The sequence below is a fragment of the Triticum aestivum genome, chromosome 7B, assembly GCF_018294505.1.
Source record: "Triticum aestivum cultivar Chinese Spring chromosome 7B, IWGSC CS RefSeq v2.1, whole genome shotgun sequence".
Classification (NCBI taxonomy): domain Eukaryota; kingdom Viridiplantae; phylum Streptophyta; class Magnoliopsida; order Poales; family Poaceae; genus Triticum; species Triticum aestivum.
In genome coordinates this window covers 333,017,543-333,032,786 of record NC_057813.1, presented here as the reverse complement: position 1 = coordinate 333,032,786, position 15,244 = coordinate 333,017,543, and positions in this window count along the sequence as shown.

Below are 15,244 nucleotides of genomic sequence, written 5' to 3'. Positions count from 1 at the left end.
GCATTATGTGGCTGTGCAAGGGCGATTGGAATATCAGAAGATGGCACTGCAGAGCCAAGACTATCAGAGCTGGAAGAGTTTTCGAGCACAAGTCCTAAACCCATAGATTCAGAAGTTGGAGCCACTAGGAGATTGCTTGAATCCAAATCCTGCATGGGCAAACCAGGAGTAACATTATCCTCTTCCGTCAGCAACCAAGCCGACAGGTCAGGCAACATATTGGTGCTGGAGACCGATGACGCAGCGTGAGTAGTCATGGAAGCTTGGCAAACCACATAAGAATCATTATCTTCATAAAGAACCACTCTGACGTCAATACTGGTGTTTCTGAAACCAAGCCCAGTACGCCATGGTCCATAGCTAGCAATGAATGGCATTATAGCTGCTGTGAGGAAGGTGTTGATTCTGACAAAAGGAATTGCAGGATTCAGCAGAAAGGAGGAAACAGTAGCTCCCTGGGACATCATCTCAATATGCAAGCCCATTGAGGAGAGGGAGAGATCAATTGTTAGAGAGCTAACATTGGGTGGCGTAGCAACAGTAATTGAGCCATCTTCAGCAGACAGAATAGGTGCAGTCATAGAACTCTCTCCAGTTGTCATACCTCGAGCAGCAGCAGAGCTAGATCCAGTCACCATGGAGTGGAGAACATTTGCTGGCACAAGTACAAAGCTGTCAGACAGAGTGGCACTGGAATCAGAGCTAGTATAGGCAGAAATAGAATCATTCCAAGCCATTCCAGGGCTATCATGGAGATTGTTGGCCGGCAACACCCCATCTTGCACCTTTAAACCTTCAGTAGCAAGCCATTCCTGAAAGTTTTACAAAGCTGGTGGAGCTTGAGGAGGAGAAGGAGGCCATTCCCCCCAGTTAACCTGAAAGTGAACATCATTAGCCTGAACATTCTGTTGCCCACCTTGCTGCTGCATTGCATCAACAGCAGCGTTCTGTGCCATCCAGTTATGCAGTTGGGCTTGGTAAAGTTGTTCAACAGTGAGACCCTGCCCATACAGTGGATGAGGGATTCCGTCCTCCGGTGCTGGATCCTCGCCAGCCGGTGGGACCTCGGGCAGGTGGGCATTCCAATCGCTACTCCGTAGCATCGTGACACAAACAGTCCAGCCGTGCCTCTCTCCACCCATCTGACACATAACAAAGCTCTTAGGCACCAAACGCAAGCTAATAACACGACATTTGAGGAGCACAATCTTTCTGTCCGCTCTCGGGCTATGACAAGTTATCAACTCCCCAAACTTATCAACAGATTTGTGAATATAGTGAGATGTCTGATAGTCATGGGGAAAATCAACATAGAGAATCCAAATCTGAGGCCCATAGCTAGTCATGCGCATGTTAATAGCAGCATCATGGGGGACAAAAGAAACTACTGTGTTCAAGTTTTCATCATCCTCATCAAGCTCAAAGGTTGTGCCCACAACAGCATCTCTAACCACAGAATCCCCAAACCCAAAAATACCAATGCCAAGCGGATAATCATCTGCCTTAGTTGGAAAGAAGTTGGACTCGTGAAGCAGGCCCACTATGGTATGACGCAGATCTGCCTTGCGTTGGAACGGGACGAACCTGTTAACCTCAGCAATGGCAAGGAAGTCATGCCACAGCGGCGAGTTGGGGCCGATCACCATGTCATCGTGCACCTTCCGATCAACGGGGCCGAGCTCAATGGTCATTCCCTGTGGGAGGTAGGGGATGACATTGACCGGATAGTTCGCCATGAGAGCAGAGGGAGGAGCTTGGTGCGAAACAGGGGAGGGGGCGGGCTGGGTGGTTGAATGTGTATCGGCAGTGGTCTTGGGAACCCAAATCCCCACCTTTTTCCTTTGGTTGGTTGGGCAGGAGGTGGTGAAGTGCCCATGGTGGCCACAGGATGAACATCTAACGGTCCCGGACGGTCTCTCGCTTGGTCTTCCAGGTATTACCATGGCAAAATTGGTTAGAGAAATTAACGGTGACTAATTGATGGGATGGCTAGTAGGTCTTGCCAAAACTAAGAGAGCATTAAAGATATTACCATCTCCAAGATGATGAGGATCAGCACTAGCCGGCGATAAATAATAATCGTTATTTTCCTGCCTAGGCCGTGGATTTTTTCCAGGTATAGAATCATTGTGTCGATTGAAAGAAATCTTGGGCTTCCATATGAAAGAGGGGGCATAACCATAGGCTCAAGATGTATGGCCCAAGTTACCATAGGAAGAGCACTTAAAGTAAGCTGGGCAACCAAAGAAAAAATGGTTAGAGGAGCCACACGTGACACAGACCCAATCAACAGACGGTTTAGTGGGCTCATCCTGTTTATTAGGCTCCATGGGCGAAACCAGCCTGGATTCAGATTGAGACCCAGAGGCTAAGACGGAGCTCTCATCCAATGGGCATTTACTGGCTAGGTGTCCCCTCATGTCACAATTAGAACATTTATTGATTCTCTTGTAAATGTAATCCAGAGGCGGAATGTGTTTTAAGGCCCAAATGGTAGCGATATGCTGAGGTGTGTAGCCAAAACACAGATAATTCAGGATATGAAGGATAATGAAAGTTGGAATTGCATTCCAGTAATCCAGCATAAAGTTAAGCCCAACAAAACGCCAAAAATCCTGATCCTTGTTGGTCAACTTGAGAGAAAAGCTACCAATTCGAATGTTCTGCTGTGAGCATTGATGATGATCATGAATCCCTTGATAATCAATCTGTCCCTCATTAAATACGAAATTGCCAATTTTGAGGCCCGGTAAATCTTCATTGCATTGAATGGGATTAATAGAGTTACCAAGAATGTCCAAATCCTGCAGGGTGGTAGCACCGGTCGCTGGAGTAGAAATCTCTGGCGAGCAACCAACATGGAGAGACAATGAGCTCTGCCCATGATCATCCTTGGAAAACAATCCCTTGGAACTGATGGCCATAGAAGTACATGGCACGACTGCCTCAATACATTCATCAGCATGCCAACACTCATCATCAGCAGAGTAATCATGGACATTAGGCTGGAATAGTTGAAAATGACATACAAAGTCGGGCCAAATTCTGTCCTTGAGATGATAGATGAAGTGACCAACCTTGTTAGAGGCCAGAGAAAACCTAAAATGTCGCTCACCCAAACGAACGACCATGAAACCAGAGGCTAAGCCACCAATACATCATTGAAGAGCAATGCCCACAGATTCCTCTGACAAGGGGAAGGAGGCAGAGGAGAAGTAGACGACCAAGAAAAATTCCTTGGAAGTCGCCGACGATGAGAAATGAACCATGGTGCCAAAATGACGACGCACCTGAGCCGTGACCTTAAGGCCCGGGTTGAAATCCAATGTAGAAGACCCTCCATGAGTCTGGTAGATTAGAGAACACCATTGGAGCCTAGTTGGAGGTGGAGGTGGAGGTGGGAGAACGCCATAGGAGATGTGGACTTCAAGAAAGAATTGTATCCAGGTTGCAAAAAGAAATATTCTGACCCAATGACCACCTGGGGATTCCTTTGTATGCCAAAGCTTCTTGTCTCCTTGGTGTGTCCGTCCCGCTATGGGTCCGATAATCAGGCTCTCTCGGAGATAGGGACCTGAAAAGAAAAAGGTGTAAAGGTACACAGATCCTGGGGCGGTTGAGCTGCATTGTGGACCATGTCATAGTCGTGCCTCCGCCTATGACCATGGTATTTTAAGTGTGTAATTATGTACGCGCGCCACAAATTTTGCCGCTTGACTGGGACTAGGACGGAGGCCGAATTGCAAGGCGAGCTCTGGACGTGCCGGACGATCCTGTTGCAGGGTACTCCGGACTCGCTTGACGGTGTTCGGGTTCTTTATCGCCGAATTGGCGGTCTGCCTAAGAAGGCTTCTTTGTACTTCTGCTGTGAGGGCCGTAGTGTGTTCCTCCGTACGGAGCGAGCGCTCTGTGTTTCCATTTACTGTTATAACCCCGCGAGGTCCCGGCATCTTGATCTTGAGGTATGCATAGTGCGGTACCACATAGAATCTGGCAAATGCTGTTCGTCCGAGCAGTGCATGATAGCCACTGCGGAAAGGGACGATATCGAAGATTAACTCCTTGCTTCGGAAGTTGTCCGGAGATCCGAAGACCACTTTTATTGTGATTGAGCCCGTGCAATAGGCCTCTATACCTGGTATGACACCTTTGAAGGTGGTTTTTGTGGGCTTGATCCATGAGGGTCGATGCCCATTTTGCGCACTATATCCTAATAGAGCAGGTTCAGGCTGCTGCCACCGTCCATAAGGACTCATGTGAGATGGAATCCGTCAATGATGGGGTCGAGGACCAATGCGGCCGAACCGCCATGACGGATACTGGTTGGATGGTCCCTGCAATCGAAAGTGATAGAACAAGAAGACCATGGGTTGAACTTTGGGGCGACTGGCTCGATCGCATAGACGTCCCTTAGTGCACGCTTCCATTCCCGCTTGGGAATATGGGTGGCATGTATCATATTCACCGTTTTCACTTGGGGAGGAAATTTCTTCTGTCCTCCCGTGTTCGGCGGCCGGGGCTCTTCATCGTCATCGCTAGGCAACCCCTTTTCCTTGTTTTCGGCATTCAACTTGCCAGCCTATTTGAACACCCAACATTCTCTGTTGGTGTGGTTGGCTGGTTTATCGGGGGTGCCGTGAATTTGACACGAGCGATCGAGTATGCGGTCCAAACTGGACGGGCCCAGATTGTTTCTTTTGAATGGCTTTTTCCACTGACCGGAATTGGAGCCACTAAATCTGGCATTAACTGCCGTGTCTTTGGCGTTGTCGCCATTGTTGTGAGGCTTGTGTCTATTGCGTCGTGGCTTGCCGTTGCTATCTCTGGCGTCGGAAGTGCCAGGATTTCTTGATGTGCTGTTGCTGCGAGTCAGCCAGCTGTTCTCGCCCGCACAAAAGCGGGTCATGATTGTCGTGAGGGCTGCCATGGACTTTGGCTTCTCTTGGCCGAGGTGTCGGGCGAGCCACTCATCGCGGATGTTATGCTTAAAGGCCGCTAAGGCTTCGGCATCCGGACAGTCGACGATTTGGTTCTTTTTAGTTAGGAAACGAGTCCAGAATTTCCTGGCCGACTCTCTGGGCTGTTTGTTTATGTGACTTAAGTGATCATCATCCGGTGGTCGCACATAAGTGCCCTAGAAGTTGTCAAGGAATGCGTCTTCCAGGCTCTCCCAACTGCCAATGGAGTTTGCCGGCAAGTCGTTCAGCCAATGTCGAGCCGGTCTTTGAGCTTAAGTGGGAGGTACTTGATGGCATGTAGATCATACCCGCGGGCATGTAAATGTGGAGAAGGAAATCTTCAATCCATACCGTGGGGTCTGTTGGACCATCATATGACTCAATGTTCACGGGTTTAAACCCTTCTGGGAATTGATGATCCATTACTTCATCAGTGAAGCATAGGGGGTGTGCGGTGCCTCTATGCCAGGCTACATCACGACGCAGTTCAAATGAGTCTGGTCTGCTGTATTCGGCCCGGTCAGATTTGTTTTTAGTATATCCGGCGTGACGGTCATCATCATGCGTTAGGGCGCGCCCCCGTGATCCGTAGATCGATCTTGACTGTCCTGCTTTGTTTTCCAATACGTCTCGCAGGTCCTGCGTGTAGCCCCGAGCCTTAGTGTTTTTGTTAGGTTGGCGGTGGGGTGCGGGATGGACTTCGGGTTGGTACGCCTCTTTGTCTCGGCCACGGGGTGGCCGGTCAGCCGCATCATGCGCTGGTAGTGTAGGCTTTAACGCCTCCTCCTCGAGTTGAGGTAGCAACCTGTGCTTTGGGTAACTTTTGGTAGGGCGCTCGAGTCCGTATTCCTCGGCAGCCAGGACCTCGGTCCATCTATCAGTTAGCAGATCTTGATCAGCTTGAAGCTGTTGCTGCTTTTTCTTCAGGCTTTTTGCAGTGGCTATAAGCCGGCGCTTGAAGCGCTCCTGCTCGACGGGATCCTCAGGCATGATGAATTCTTCGTCGCCAAGGCTCACATCGTCTTCGGAGAGGGGCATGTAATTGTCATCCTCTGATTCTCCATCTTTTGCCTATTCCTTAGGGCTACCTTGCCCATCCTCCCGCTCGGCCTGCTCGAAGCCTGGCTGGGCGGGATTGTTTTCGTCTTTGGCACCATCCGGATTGTTATCATCTCTTGTGCCGGTATCGCTATTTTTGCTATGGCGGGGCTTGGAGCGGCGCCTATGATGCCGGTGCTTAGATTGCTTCTCAAGGGGGTTATCCTCCGTTGCCTCATCGCCATTGCTTTCTGTGGGGGTATCCACCATGTATATATCATATGATGAAGTGGCTGTCCAACACCTTGTGGGCGGTGGTTCCTGTTCTCCTCCTGCATCGTCGTCCATACCGTCGATGTCTTCGGAGTTGAAGTCAAGCACGTCGGTTAAGTCATCAACAGTGGCTATTAAATGGGTGGTGGGTGGGGAAAGAATTTCTTCGTCGTCCGCTTCCCACTCTAGCCGGACATAGTTCGGCCAAGAGTCTCCTGACAAAGAGAGAGATCTCAATGAATTTAGCACATCGCCCAAGGGCGAGTGTTGAAAGATATCCGCGGAGGTAAACTCCATGATCGGTGCCCAATCAGATTTGATAGGCACGGACGTGCGCGGTTCGGAGCCTTTTGCCGGAGACGAGGCTGAGGGTCCGATGACACAGATTTCTTTGGATGCGAAGTCTATGTTCGACTCTAACACCGATGAGTGTGCGGCCTCCGTGGCGGGGTCCATCCACTCATCCTTCTTTGGCACGGTCTTCTGCGGATTGATGGTCGGGGCAGCCACAGGTGTGATCTCCCGGACAGTGTACGATGGTAGATCTAGGTCATGCCCGTCGTGACTGTTCGGTGCACCTGTCACGGGCTAGAATCCGTCGAAGATCAAGTCTCCATGGATGTCGGCAGTATAGTTCTAGCTTCCAAACCTGACCAGATGGCCAGGGGCGTAGCTATCGATCTACTCTAGATGGCCAAGCGAGTTGGCCGGAGTACGAAGTCACCGAATATGAAGATCTATCCGGGGAGGAAAACCTCACCCTGGACCGCATCGTTGAAGATGATTGAAGGAGCCATCAAGCCTTACCGTGACGACACAGTGGAACTCTCAATGAAAGCACCAATGTCGGTGTCAAAACTGGCGGATCTCGGGTAGGGGGTCCCGAATTGTGCGTCTAAGGCTAATGGTAACAGGAGGCAGGGGACACGATGCTTACCCAGGTTCGGGCCCTCTCTATGGATGTAATACCCTACTTCCTGCTTGATTGATCTTGATGATATGAGTATTACAAGAGTTAATCTACTACAAGATCGTAGAGGCTAAACCCTAGAAGCTAGCCTATGATTATGATTGTTGTTGTCCTATGGACTAAACCCTCCGGTTTATATAGACACCGGAGGGGGCTAGGGTTGCAACGGAGTTGGTTATAGAGAAGGAAATATACATATCCGAATTGCCAAGCTTGCCTTCCACGCAAAGGAGAGTCCCACCCGGACACGGGACGAAGTCTTCAATCTTGTATCTTCATAGTCCAGCAGTCCGGCCAAAGTATATAGTCTGGCTGTCCGAGGACCCCCTAATCCCGGACTCCCTCACCCCGTCTTTATGTACATTGAGCTCTTAGTAACGGGGGACGGCTGGGGTCCTCGCGCACTCTATATAAGCCAGCCCCTCCTCTGGCACAAGGGTTCGCACCCCCTGTAACTTCACACGCATATAATCGAATCGACCGCCTCCGGGCATCGAGACGTAGGGCTTTTACTTCCACCATGAAGGGCCTGAACTCGTAAATCTTGTGTGTACAACTTCACCATAGCTGAGATCTTGCCTCCTCATACCTACCCCCCATTACTGTCAGCCTTAGGAGCATGACAGGTGGCTCTCAAGGAAGCCAACACTGAACTTACCGGCTTAAAACGCCAGGTGTCTCAGATCGTGTTTGCTATCTTTGGTAAGTCGCCTGATGATTATCAAATTTTGAATATCCTCCTTGACGATATTATCTGCTGTTAACCCATCCAGTGATCACTTTGCAGGCCCTCGAAGCACCAATCTGAACCAAGACATGTTGGTGAAGCAGAAGGCGGTTTACACATTGGTGGAGCAGCTTTACACTGGTGCTCAGCGCGCTTTGGCCACAATTTCTCCATCTAATGAAGCCCACACACTCTTGGTTGACCTGCTAATGAAGCTTTCTTTGATGCCCCAGCGGTTTAATGAAATGAAGCGATCATCTGCGAGAGCCGGAGCCGTGACTGCCTTAAGCCGGGCCAAAGCATGGTTACCGAAATTAGACCCCGCCGACATCTCTATCGGGTATCCAAGTCTCAAGGAGGACGACACTCCGTTTGAACAGAAGGAATTTGCTGCTTGCGTGAAGGAGATACGTCCTCTGGCCAGCCTGATTGCCAATGAGACAGACCTCACCAAGTATCATCCGGCTTACGACGTAGGAAATCAGAAGATGCCAACACCGTCTTATAAAGTGACGGGCCTAATCCCCCCAATCAGTAAGCACACCTTTGCCCCTGAAGTTGACCCGTGCAAGCTAATTGATGATGAAGCTGAGTTCCAAGTTTGAATGGCATTGGCTGGATGTCATCAACCTTCCAGGACATAGAACAGGACAAAGAAGCAGAGAGGGTTGACCCAGAAGCATCAGGCTAGCAAGAAGATTGCTCCGCTGGGTAGTTCATATTTGTGGCCTTCTGAAAAACAGTTAAGCATTTGGACTCTAGGTGTCATGTAATAGGGTAGCAATAACTTTGCTCTGCCGTTCCATTGTGCACGTTTTCTGTTATTCTCCATACTGTTAAACCGCCACCTGAGACTTATGATTTTTGAGTGGTGTGGAAAAAATTCAATTTTATCCTGCACACAAGTAAATCAAAAGAGATCCCTTGGCGGTTTACTGCAGGGCTAGTCATAATATCTCATATGCACCCATTGATGCTTAAACAGCTATGGATAAGGCTTATTGAACCTTAATTGAAACATAATAATGATATCATACCTGTGATATGTAATTGTACTGCCGGTTTACGATACCTGTGCGATAAGGGTGAGTACCCAAAGCTTCAAAAGCCAATACTTCCAAATGCTAGATATCATCATGTAAGGGCGAGTTGTCGCCTCTCATTAAACCGGGTAGTAAAAACCACGGTAAGCTTCAAATATGAGCTATGAAAGTAAATGCTATATGCTTGGATACTTTAAACCCAAAGGGCAAAATAGTATCAAGAAGAACCGGAAAAAACTTCAAGAAATCAAGCGAAATGTCAAAAGCGATGCTATGGTTCAAATACGACCAGGAAGACAGACCAAAAGGGTTAAAAGCTATGATTCGAATACAATCAGGAAGCCCCCTAATGGTTTTTGGCATTGCACCGATCAAAGGGGTACTGACAGCTATGATTCGAATACGATCAGGAAGCCCCTAGTGACCTTGAAGTGTTGGCATTGCACCGAACAAGAGGGTACCAACAACTATGTTCTCTTTGGTGAATTCACCTATGTTTGAATACGAAGCCCCCAAATGACCTTGAAGTGTTGGCATTGCACCGAGCAAGAGGGTACCGACAACTATGTTCTCTTTGGTGAATACACCTATGTTTGAATAGGAAGCCCCCAAATGACCTTGAAGCTTTTAACGACTCTGATTTGAATACGATCAGTAAGCCGGACCAAAAGGGGTTAAGCTATGATTCGAATACGATCCAGCCCCCAAATGATCAAAGTGTTTATGGCTATGGTTCGAATACAACCAGGTAGCTTGCCAAAAGGGGTTAATAGCATGATTCGAGTACGACCCGCCCCCAATTGGTCTTTGAAATTATGATGACGAAGACACATGATTGTTGAAGATGAAACAATAGAGACCCTGCTTTATTATAATCATCATAATATATACATCATCAAAAATATGTACATCATAAGAGCCGGTGGCTCAAGTGTAGTAAGGCCAAAGATGAGCAATATTCCACGGCCGGCGGGTCTCCTCCTCCGACTTACGTGAGTCCTTGTGCTATGGAATATCAATAAGGTAGTATGACCCGTTGTTCAAGTTCTTGCTGACCATAAAGGGTCCTTCCCAAGGTGGGGATAGCTTGTGCATGTCAATCTGATCCTGGATGAGCCGGAGCACCAAATCACCTTCCTGAAAGGTTCTGGACTTAACCTGGCGGCTATGATAACGGTGCAGGTCTTGTTGATAAATCGCCGAACGGGCTGCTGCAAGATCGAGGTTCTCATCCCACAGGTCAAGTGCATCCCATCGTGCTTGTTCATTATCAGCTTCAATGTAAGCCGCCACACGGGGTGAGTCATGACGGATGTCACTAGGAAGAACCGCCTCTGCTCCATAAACCACGAACAAAGGCATGTAACCCGTAGACCTATTGGGGGTAGTATTGATACTACATATCGCAGATGGTAACTCCTCCACCCAACAACCCGACGTCCATTGTGAATATGCTCACCTCCTTGATGTGTCTGTGATATGGAGTATCAATACTAGCCCCCTCTCAAAATTTCTTGATTGGCTCTTTCAGCTTGACCATTGGATTGGGGGTTAGCTACTGATGACACATCAAGGCGAATATGCTCACGTTGACAAAACTATTTCATAGCACCTTTGGAAAAATTAGTGCCATTATCAGTTATGATACTGTGTGGAAAGCCAAAGCAGAAGAACACCTTTTTAATGAATTGAACCGCCGTGGCCGCGTCACACTTGCTGGTCTGCTCAGCTTCAACCCACTTCATAAATTTTTCAACTGCCACCAAGAAGCGAGTCTTTTTGCCCCTGGAACTTTTAAAAGGCCCAACCATGTCAAGCCCCCACACTGCAAACGGCCAAGTAATTGGAATCATCCTCAATTTTTGAGCCGGCACGTGAGATCATTGTGAAATTTTTTGACAACCATCACATTTACTGACCAAATCCTCTGCATCAGCATGAGCCGTCAGCCAATAAAATCCATGACGAAAAGCTTTGGCCACAAGGGACTTTCAACCGGCATGATGACCACATTCTCCTTCATGATTCTCATGAAGAATCTCACAGCCTTCCTCAGAAGAGATGCAACGCTGAAACGCCCCAGTGAGACTGCGATGGTGTAACTCGCCATTGGCAATTGTCATTGACTTAGACCGCCGGGTTATCTGCCTGGCCAAAGTTTCATCCTCAGGTAACTCGCCCCGGGTCATGTAAGCCAAGTATGGTACTGTCCAATCTGAGATAGTGTGAAAAGCCGCCACCAATTGTGCCTCCGGGTCAGGAACAGCCAGGTCTTCCTCTGTAGGCAACTTGAAAGAAGGGTTATGCAGGATATCCAAGAAAGTGTTAGGTGGCACCAGCTTACGCTGAGACCCCAAACGTCTTAAGGCATCAGCTGCCTCATTTTTCCTGCGATCAGTGTATTCCACCTGATAACCCTTGAAATGTCCAGCAATAGCATCCACCTCGCGGTGATAAGCCACCATAAGCGGGTCTTTGGAATCCCATTTGCATGAAACTTGCTGAGTTACCAAGTCTGAGTCGCCCAAACATCTCACCCGGCTTAAGTTCATCTCCTTAGCCATCCGAAGACCATGGAGCAAGGCTTCGTACTCAGCTACATTGTTAGTACAGGGAAGCATCAACCTTCGAGGGGAAGCCAAGACAACTCCAGCCCCCGAGCCTTCCAACTGCCTGGACCCATCAAAGTGTTATCTGGCTTCTCTTCAGGCATCTGCAGCTCTATCCAGTCGTTGATGAAATCCACCAGTGCTTGAGACTTGATAGCAGTGTGAGGCACATACTTAAAACCATGAGGCCCAAGTTCAATGGCCTACTTGGCGACTTGTCCTGTGGCTTCTCTATTTTGAATAATATCTCCTAACGGAGCAGAACTGACCACAATGATGGGGTGACCCAGAAAATACTGCTTAAGCTTCCGGCTGGCCATGAACACCCCATAAACAAGCTTCTCCCAATGTGGATATCTCTGCTTGGACTCAATAAGCACTTCACTGATATAGTAAACCGGTCGTTGAACCGGATATTCCTTGCCAGCCTCTTTGCACTCCACCACAATGGCCACACTAACAACACAGGTGTTAGCAGCCACATATAACAATAATGGCTCCTTATCAATGGGAGTAGCAAGAACTGGCGGCTCAGCTAGCTGCCTCTTCAAGTCCTCAAATGCGTCATTAGCAGCATCACTCCGGACGAAGTTATCTGTTTCCTTGATCAGCTGATATAGTGGTATAGCTTTCTCACCCAGCTGGCTTATGAACCGGCTTAAGGCAGCAATATGACCTGCCAGATGCTAAACATCATTGATACACGCCGGCTTAGCCAGGGAGGTGATGGCCTTGATCTTCTCCGAGTTAGCCTCGATGCCCCTGTTAGAAACCAGAAAGCCCAAAAGCTTGCCTGCTGGCACACCAAAAACACATTTGGCCGGGTTAAGCATCATCTTGTAGACCCAGAGATTATCAAAGGTCTCCTTCAAATCATCTATCAAAGTTTCCTTCTCTCTAGACTTCACCACAATATCGTACACATAAGCATGAACATTGCGCCCAATCTGACTGTGAAGAAAATTCTGTACACATTGCTGATAAGTCGCCTGGGCACTCTTGAGCCCAAAAGGCATAGACACATAGCAGAAGGCTCGAACGGGAGTAATGAAAGTTGTCTTCTCCTAGTCCTGCCATCTTGATCTGATGATAACCAGAATAAGCATCCAAAACACTCAAACACTCACAACCTATCATAGCATCAATGATTTGATCAATACGGGGGAGGGCAAAAGGATTAGTCAGACAAGCCTTGTTTAAGGTAATCCACACACATGCGCCAAGTGCCATTCTTCTTAAGCACTAGCACTGGGTTAGCCAACCACTCTGGATGAAAAACTTCGACAATGAACCTGGCCGCCAAGAGCCGGGCCACTTCTTCACCAATGGCCTTACGCCTCTCCTCGTTGAAACAACGAAGGAATTGCTTGACCTGCTTAAATTTCGGATCAGTATTGAGAGTGTGCTCAGCGAGTTCCCTCGGTACACCCAGCATGTCAGAAGGCTTCCATGCAAAGATGCCCTAGTTCTCACGGATGAACTCGATGAGCGCGCTTTGCTATTTGGATCCAAATTAGCACTGATACTGAATTGCTTGGATGAGTCGCCAGGAACAAAAGCAACCAACTTGGTGTCATCGGCCGACTTAAACTTTAACACCGGATCGTGCTCTATAGTCGGCTTTTTCAAAGACGTCATATCCGCCGGGTCAACATTGTCCTTGTAAAACTTCAATTCCTCTGTTGCACAGACAGACCCAGGATAACCAGCATCGCCTTCCTCACATTCTAGGGCTATCTTCCGACTCCCATGCACTGTGATGGTCCCCTTATAACCCAGCATCTTGAGCTGCAGATAAACATAACACGGCCATGCCATGAACTTGGCATAAGCCGGCCAACCAAACAGGGAGTGGTACGGGCTTCTGATTTTGACCACTTCAAAGGTTAACTTCTCAGCCCTGGAATCATGCTCATCCCCAAAGGCCACCTCCAGCTCAATCTTGCCCACCGGGTACGCTAACTTACCAGGCACCACTCCATGGAAAATAGTGTTGGATGTCTTAAGATTTTTATCAGTTAACCCCGTGCAACGGAAAGTCTCATAGTAAAGGATGTTGATGCTACTGCCTCCATCCATGAGCACTGTAGTGAATTTGTATCCACCAACTTGAGGCGCCACCACCAAGGCCAAGTGACCCAGATTGTCAACCCGGGGCGGATGATCAACTTGCTCCACATTATGGGCTACTGAAACCATCACAAGTAATGAGTAACTGCCGGTTCAACAGCGTTCACGGCCCGCTTGTGGAGCTTCTGGTCCCGTTTGCATAAACTTGTGGTGAAAACATGATACTACCCACTATTCAACTGCTTTGGATTACTCTGATATCCAGATTGCTGCTGTTGTTGACCTCCCTGGCCGGGTTGCTGATTGTAACCACCCTGATTAGCTTGATTAAAACCGCCCTGATTACCTTGGGGGCCCTGGAAGTTGGAATTTGAACCGCCACCTCCGTAACCCGAGACATGGAAACCACCGCTGCCGGAACCGCCGCCCGGCCCATGATTGCCGTCAAATGAGTTAGAATGTTTAAAAGCCTTCATAATTGTACAATCCTTCCAAAGGTGAGTAGCTGGCTTCTTCCACGAGCCATGCTTTGGACAGGGCTCATTTAGCAAATGTTCAAGAGTAGGACCTCATCCGCCGGCCCGAGGAGGCGGTCTCCCGTTACGACGTTGATTATTGCCCTGTGCACTGGTGTTAGCCACAAACTCCAAGCTACCATCCGCCTTGCATTTACCGTTGCCCCCTGATTCGCCGGGTTAGACGGCTGACCCTTGGCGTTGCCGTTCTTTTTTCCCTTTCCTGTCTTCTCGTCGCCAGAATCGGGGTCCTTGGTAGTATCAGAGTCGGCATATTTAATTAGAGCCGCCATCAGCTGGCCCATATAATTACAATCGCGTTTGAGCTGCCCCAGCTTCTGTTTCAGAGGCAAAATGGCAATTCTTCTCCAACATTAAGACCGCAGAGCCGACATTCATGTTATCAGATGAATGTATGATAGCTTTGACCTGGCGCACCAATGGGTCGTTGATTCACCCTCCTCTTGCTTGCATGTAGCCAAGTCCACAATCGACATGGGCTGCTTGCATGTGTCCTTAAAGTTCTGAATGAACCGGGCTTTTAACTCAGCCCATGACCCAATGGAATTAGCCGGCAGCCCTTTTAACCAAGTACGAGCCGTTCCATCCAGCATCATAGTGAAGTACTTGGCACACGCAGCGTCACCGACCTCCAGTAGCTCCATGACCATCTCATAACTTTCAATCCACGCCTCAGGTGGTAAGTCGGCTGTGTAATTAGGCAGCTTTCAAGGTCCCTTGAAATCCTTGGGCAAACGCTCATTACGCAGAGCCGACACCAAACAGGGTACACCTGTAGACCTAGAGGTCACGCCTGCCTCAATTGAAGTCGTTGGATAAACCGGAAGGGGCTGGTGAGCCACCTGCTGAGTCGCCCGCTCAGCTTCTTGACGTACTCTGTCCTGATCAACCAAGTTAAGAGCTCCATCATGCGTCGGGTCATGCCCGCACGGCTGGTCGCGGTGCTGGGTATTGCTTGAAATAGCTGGTGAGTCCATGTGCCTGCTATAACTCCGGCTTCGGCTTGGGCGAGGGATCGAG